Source organism: Colias eurytheme, chromosome 22 (genome assembly GCF_061535395.1).
Source record: "Colias eurytheme isolate Ceu_HAF_F1 chromosome 22, ilColEury1 Martin Lab GWU primary, whole genome shotgun sequence".
Taxonomy (NCBI): Eukaryota; Metazoa; Arthropoda; class Insecta; order Lepidoptera; family Pieridae; genus Colias; species Colias eurytheme.
In genome coordinates, this window is record NC_143001.1 from 4,905,093 (window position 1) to 4,912,211 (window position 7,119).

A 7,119-nucleotide genomic window follows, 5' to 3' on the forward strand; every position below is an offset into this window, starting at 1 on the left:
GTTTAGGCGTGATTGAGTAACAGACAGACAGACAGAGTTACTTTCGCATTTATAATATTAGTATGGCTATGCGATAACTCTTATGTTGCGTGGGAAATCGTGTAGGTTGGTGGTTTATAGCTTAAGGAAAGCGACCTTTTGCCGAAATAACGATTACAAATAACAAAGATTACAACGTATCTTATTCATTACATTCGCTCGCATTCGCTGTGTTTAGCTCGTGTTGTACCTATTTTATATTCAATAATAATTAAACACTAGAATATGACTAAGGTTTGTCTTTAAATATAATTTATATTTTGTTTGAAGGATAGACTAATAAATGCAGATAAGAACCTTCCGTGTGCCTGAACAAAAACGTTAAAAAAAATTGCCGAATTCGTCGAGCCGTTCTCTAGTTTTACGCTTAACAACATAATATTATTATGAATTGAGCATTACTACAAATGCCTACCAAATGATACAAATTCGATTGTATTTTTCTACAATTTTCTATTCCAGAACTGTTGAGGCAAGCAAAATAAAGAATAATGAAAATTGAGCCAGTATCTAGTTTTATGACTCCAAAGCACGGCAGTTGATTTTTATTACAAAAATGGCTCTGCAAAACACTTTTAGAATCACATAGATATTTGTGTATTCGTTTTTGTTAAGAAATATAACTGATATAAATGAGTTATGACTATTGACTATGCACGAAAAAAAAAACTATAACAAATTTAACTTGTATGAAATTCGTTAGTTTTACTTTAAAAGCTATATCGAGAAAATATTGTAAGAGCTTATATAAATTTGAATATAAATAAGTACGATAATTCGTCCAATTCGTACAAAATTTCATGGTGCATTTATACACTCATGCGAAAGGCGAGCGAGCAACGAACGAAAAATATGTAATCATTGCACTTATTAAAAACTGCTTATGCACTCGAATCAAAGAACACTAACTTACTGTTCTTACGAATATGTGAACAAAGATTCATATACAGGATTATTGTATATGAATGTTTTGTCACTTGGCGAATGGCAAGCACGAATGTGTAAATGCGCTATCATATTATACCTAGTATGGGTGCTCTTCTCAATGGGCGTAATGGTAAACATCGACGATCATTTGTTGGGCCAACGTTGCCCATTGTGTAGGCCCATTATGTGAAGCAAAAAGTCACTAAACTCATACAGAAGCACAAGGGGACAATACAGAGGGGCCGTGGTTTGTCATATGGCGTAACTTTGTTATTTAGTCCAACCAAAAACCGTTAATGAGAAAATTTGTTGACTCTAGGGAGTTCTTGAGGGTTTACTGTTAAGCGCGTGGAAATAATGAAATGTTATGCTTGCTTTAAATGTTTAAGGGACTTAAATATTTTGTAGGTAGGTATATTTATATTTTGATAGGTTGTATTTGATGTTTGGTAAATATATTAAAAATAAAGAAGGATTTTGGCAGACAAATAAATAAGTTAACACAAGCCCAAATCAATTTAAAATGAAATCAGTTGGAAAGGTTGATAGGTCGGTTAGTGTTGTCGAAATTGTTTACCAATAGTTTATTTAATTATTATATTAGTCAACATAATATTAGTTCAAATACACTTATATTATACAGAGAAATCAGACCGTTCATAGTAAATAATGAAAAAATATACATATTATTTAAAAATATAGGTACAAAAACACTGTCTATGCATATTTTCTAAATATATCTTTTCCTTATTATGATATAATCTTACTCCGGATACCAATTGTCTCCACACATATTACACATCAGAAACCCCATCTTCCATCCCACTCTAACACATGCAACGCAAAATCCCATCAACCCTTCGATTACCTTCCGAATTTATAATATTTCGAGATCCGAGCGTTTACCATGATATTTTAAAGCAGTTTTTATTCCAGAGTGTGAAAGTGATGGCGCTAGATGACCTGTATAGCGCTGTCCCTTTTCCGCTCTGAAAATAATACTGCTTTAAGACATCATGGTACGGGGGACCTTCCGATTGGAAGGTCAATAGGTCGAGCGGGAAGTGCTTTTCAGTACAATAAAATTCATAGCTAATAAAATTTACATATGAACATAGATATGGAAATTAGAATGGGACTATGACTATAAACGGCTGATAAAAATAGACGTTTGAATATAAAACCAATATGTTATATATTTATTCTTGTGTGGTGTTGGACCTAGATATTAGAGTTTTGATTTTTGGTTTGTATTGTGTATCTCCCGATTTATTTGAATAGTCGAATAAAAGTTTATGACTTTTACTAAACTGTAATTTCTGTTCCAAGTTTCATCTAAAGTTGACAAGCCGCATACACTAGAAAGATCATAAAACATCTTCTAATTCTTTTATTTTTATGAGTACAAGTTATTATAGAATTACGAGCTAAAGTATTGTACACAAAAGTACCTTTTCTCATCAATTAATCATATTAAATGTCACTTAATTCTTCAATACAAAGCTAATACCAGAGATAATATAATACAATGCTATAAAAGCCATTATCCTATACTACATTGTTAACATATGAGTCTACATAATATACGATTAGTTTCTATGCACGTGCGCATTTGGTCGGATTAACTAGTAATCAATAATTTTTTCACAATAGTATGGGGACGCTATAGTAAGGGGAGAGGAGCATTCAGCAAAATGTCACTGCATTTGTTACATGCAATTAACATAGGTTGGTAATTTGTTGAATGGTATCTAATGCAATGTTATTATTTTGATTTTGAACTCTATATTTTCTAGTAACAACAGACTTCAGTTTACTTGTGCTTAGGTATTATTTAGTTCTCTTGACGGAAGTATTTAGAATAAAATATATTAATAATATCGATATTTAATTGCTTATTTATTGCCTTTTATATTTGATTGTATAATTATTTATTTTTAGTAAAAGTGTTTTGAATACTAATTTAAACAAAATTAAATTGAATTTTCTATAAACTCAATCATGAGATATGTTTACCATTACGCCAGAAATGTTATCAAATTGTAACAGATTGCCTTGAAAGTTGGGGAATATGGTATAAATTTATCGTAATAAATTTATGAAATTGTTCTCATATTATAAATATAATATTATGCTATAAATAATTTGTTATGAATTACCAAAGAGTGCCGTATTAATATATTATTGACTTAAATATCGATATTACATACATTTTTAATCTTCTGAGTAATTTGTATTTTGTAGATAGTTTAAAACAAAAATATAGGCAAGGATATTGAATAGAGGAATAAATAATGCACAGAATTTACTTAAATGTCAACAAATAATTATGTTATTTTTGAAAGTTTTGTCCATCTTTTAATAGACATCGAAATTATTCAACTCTTGCTACAATCTACATGATGTTTCATTAGGCAGCCACACATTTTAAGAAAATTACTAAATATATCATACAGACAATTTAAACATCTTATAAACAATATATATGTTTTTTTTTTCAGATTATTCAAAGCTATAACAATCTCATGGTGCATTTACACTTTCGTGCGAACAGAGGGGCGAATGACGATGTTGTTAAGACCAATTTTTCAAACGTAATCAAAGGGATAATGAATGTATGAACAGTGGTTCGCGTCGACTCTCAAATAAAAAAATGTTTCGTCGAGTATAAAGTCGAGTCACGAGGCAAAAAACGATGAACGTGTAAGAGCACCATCAAATAAACAATATACAGTCCTTGTAACATTTCATTGTTCAGTACAGAAGTAAGCTTACAAGATAAGCATCTTATCAACGCTGATTCCTACACAGCATTTACATTTCAAATTGCATACACGGCACGGATAACAAGGCCATTTGCTGTGACATCCCTTGTGCGGGATTAAGATGCATCGTCGAAATGAAGATATTATGACTGATGTTCAGTTTGGTGAGAGGCGGTCCGCCCCGACTTCGCCCGTGGTACATGTTTACGTTTTCTCTACATATAAACCATCCTCGTACTTCAAGGAATATAATAAAAAAAGAATTATCGAAATCGGTTCAGCCGTTCTCGAGTTATGCGCTTACCAACACATTTTGCGATTCATTTTTATATATAAGAAGATAAGAAGAGGATATTTGGAATGTATATTGCGTGTTGGTGAATGAGGTGTAAAAAATGCAATGGACAAATAAATTCAAATTCATTTATTAACAGAACAACACAGGTCCACGTGTCTTAATTATTATGTTAGAATAGTATTATTAGTAATATTGAAAAGTAAATCATTGATACTGGACAGTTGGACACGTATTAGTGTTGAAGATCTCTTTATGTTTTGTAGTGTAAAATTTCAGCCATTTCCAACTGAAGGAAAATATTCGATTATACTTTATCGGGCGTCTAGCAATATTGATATTTAAAATAAGAAAAATATTATTGACCACCAATTTACCCCTTGTCGAAGACAGGCCTATATTATTTTACATAATTCATAAATTTACAGCATATTATGTCTTCGCCGAAGGCTTGTGCCGTGGGATATGGGTTCTTTTTTATAAATTGCCTTGTTTATTATTATTATGTAGGTATCCCTAATCAGTTAAATTTAAGAAAATAAAACCGACGTCCCCCGCGAATAATCCGGTAATGACCTATTACGGGGTTCTTCATGTTATGCGTTTTTCGGCATCTAGAAGTTAAAATACACCATGTAAATTTTTTTCAGAATTTTTCTATCTTTATTTACGAAGATATAAAAAACTACGCGTTTATTCCATAAAATAACATTAAAATGTATTTGAAACGAATAATATGGTTTTAGATCTTTACGAAAAATAATATCAATATGATTTGACAGTAAACGTTGTTACGATATTATTCAGGTAAAAAGTTTTCTACATTATTTAATTAAGTGCTAGTACAGGCTTATTCGGGGTTTTATTAAGAAATCGATTTCCCGCTACTTTCATTATGGAGTGCAAGTATGCAAGGTATTTTTTTAAATACTCTTTCTATTACTGAGCAAATGATTTACACAGCCTTAGAAAAAATTAAAAGAGATGAAAGTTTGATAGATAAACGAGGCAGGCATCAGAATAGACCACATCGAAACCTTCATCTTCATCTTCATTAGATGCTGGTCGTCCGACTCAGGTTCTACCTGCTGGCCAAAATAAGCCCCCATCAGTATGGCTTCATGCCACAGAGGAGCACCGACGACGCCCTCTATAGACTAGTGAGCCACATCAGAAATAAGAGGGAGGAGAAGAAGATTTCTGTTGTGGTATCTCTAGACATAGAGGGAGCCTTCCACAGCGCCTGGTGGCCAGCCATAAAGGTGCGGTTGGCCGAAGTTGGGTGTCCGGGGAACGTTAGGCGGGTGATCAGCAGATACCTGAGTGGAAGAGGTGTGAAAGTTAGGTATGCGGGTGTGGAAGTGAGTAGAGAGATCAACAAGGGGTGCGTGCAGGGTTCCATAGGTGGGCCGCTCCTGTGGGACCTCTTGCTGGATCATCTGCTGTGGATGTTAGAGGAGATGGATGTGTTTTGTCAGGCTTTTGCCGACGACATTGTGCTAGTGTTTGATGGAGATACTGCTTTAGAAGTAGAGACGAAGGCAAACTGCACATAGAGGAAAATTGACGAATGGGGTGTCAGAAATAAACTAAAATTCGCGCCACACAAGACATGTGCCCTGCTCTCAACACGAAAATTAAAATTTGACAGGCCACGACTTGTAATGGGGAGTGTGGACATCCAATATTTCGAAAATATTAAGATACTGGGCCTTATTATATTGATGGCGGCCTGACATTCAACGCCCATGTCGGGAGCGTTTGCAAAAAGGCAATCGCCCGTTATAAGCTATTACCAAGAGCAGCTAAAGTAAGTTGGGGGCTTAACCCCCAAGTAGTTAAGACTATATATATCGCAGTTATATAACCGACTATATTGTATGCATCAGCAGCGTGGGCACCCAAAGCGGAAAAGATGGGGGTCCAAAAGAGGCTTAACACCGTTCAACGGGGTTTTGCCCAGAAGATCTGCAGAGCATATCGGACTGTCTCTGGGGATTCTCCCTCTTGACCTCAGGATACTCGAAGCTTCGAGGCTTTATGAGATCAAGAGGGGTGTGTTGCACCCGGCGGTGTTGAGGGACAGGGAGATGAAACGAATGGCACCCGCAATACGGACCCACATACGGCAGAGCAGGTAGAGCTGGGTTTGGCTTGATAGATGCCTATGCCGACGTGGTAACAGCCACGTCTTCAGGGTCTATAGGAACGGCAGCAAGATTGCGGCCGTCGAGTCGGAGCCGCCCTTTCCGGAAACCGGATTACGATCTGTGTCCTGTTTCATTCGTCAAGCTTATTTTGAGACAGGATACGATCAGCGAATGGGATAGGAGATACGATGTAGGAGGAACGGCCGGAGTCACGAAGCCCTTTTTCCCAAGCGCTGCTGCTGTATACAAGGTAGTCGCGAAAAAGACATCACACACCACACCACACAAGTACTGACTGGTCACGGCGGATTCGACTTCTGTGAGGTTCTGATGAGGAACTGTAATAGGACCATAGTATAATTTTCATGATTGTGTAATCATGTGTAGTTAATAGTCGTGTTTTCAGTGCAGTGTCTATTTTCTATGATAAGAATAACTATCGTGTTTTGTGAAACAATCCAAAGTTGTTTCATTTACTAAAATGTCCTGTATTTCATAAAACATACTATAATAATCATCAAATAATACTTAAGTAAACTATTCGAATAAACAGTAATAGTTATAACAATAAAATGTACGTTACTGTTAAACAATCGAATAACCAAATAATAGATTATTACAAATGTTCAGTATACAAAACAAATAACACGAATATTAGCGCAACAAGATTTTACGGTTGCCGTCGAAAATATAAATTTACACGAACAATATCGTAAGTGACATTACTGACCAGAGCTTGACCTACACTAGTATAGTAAAATGAATCCAGCTAAATTATAACGAAGCCCTTGGGACTACTTAAATTTTGTTGAAATAACCAGATAGCTGAAAAAATTAGCTTCCATATGCGATATTAAAAGTCTCTGATACTTGTTGTTTAATGGAGTTATTAAGGAAAAATGGTTTTTTATTTTTCCTGAACATTTACACTTTTACGATTACC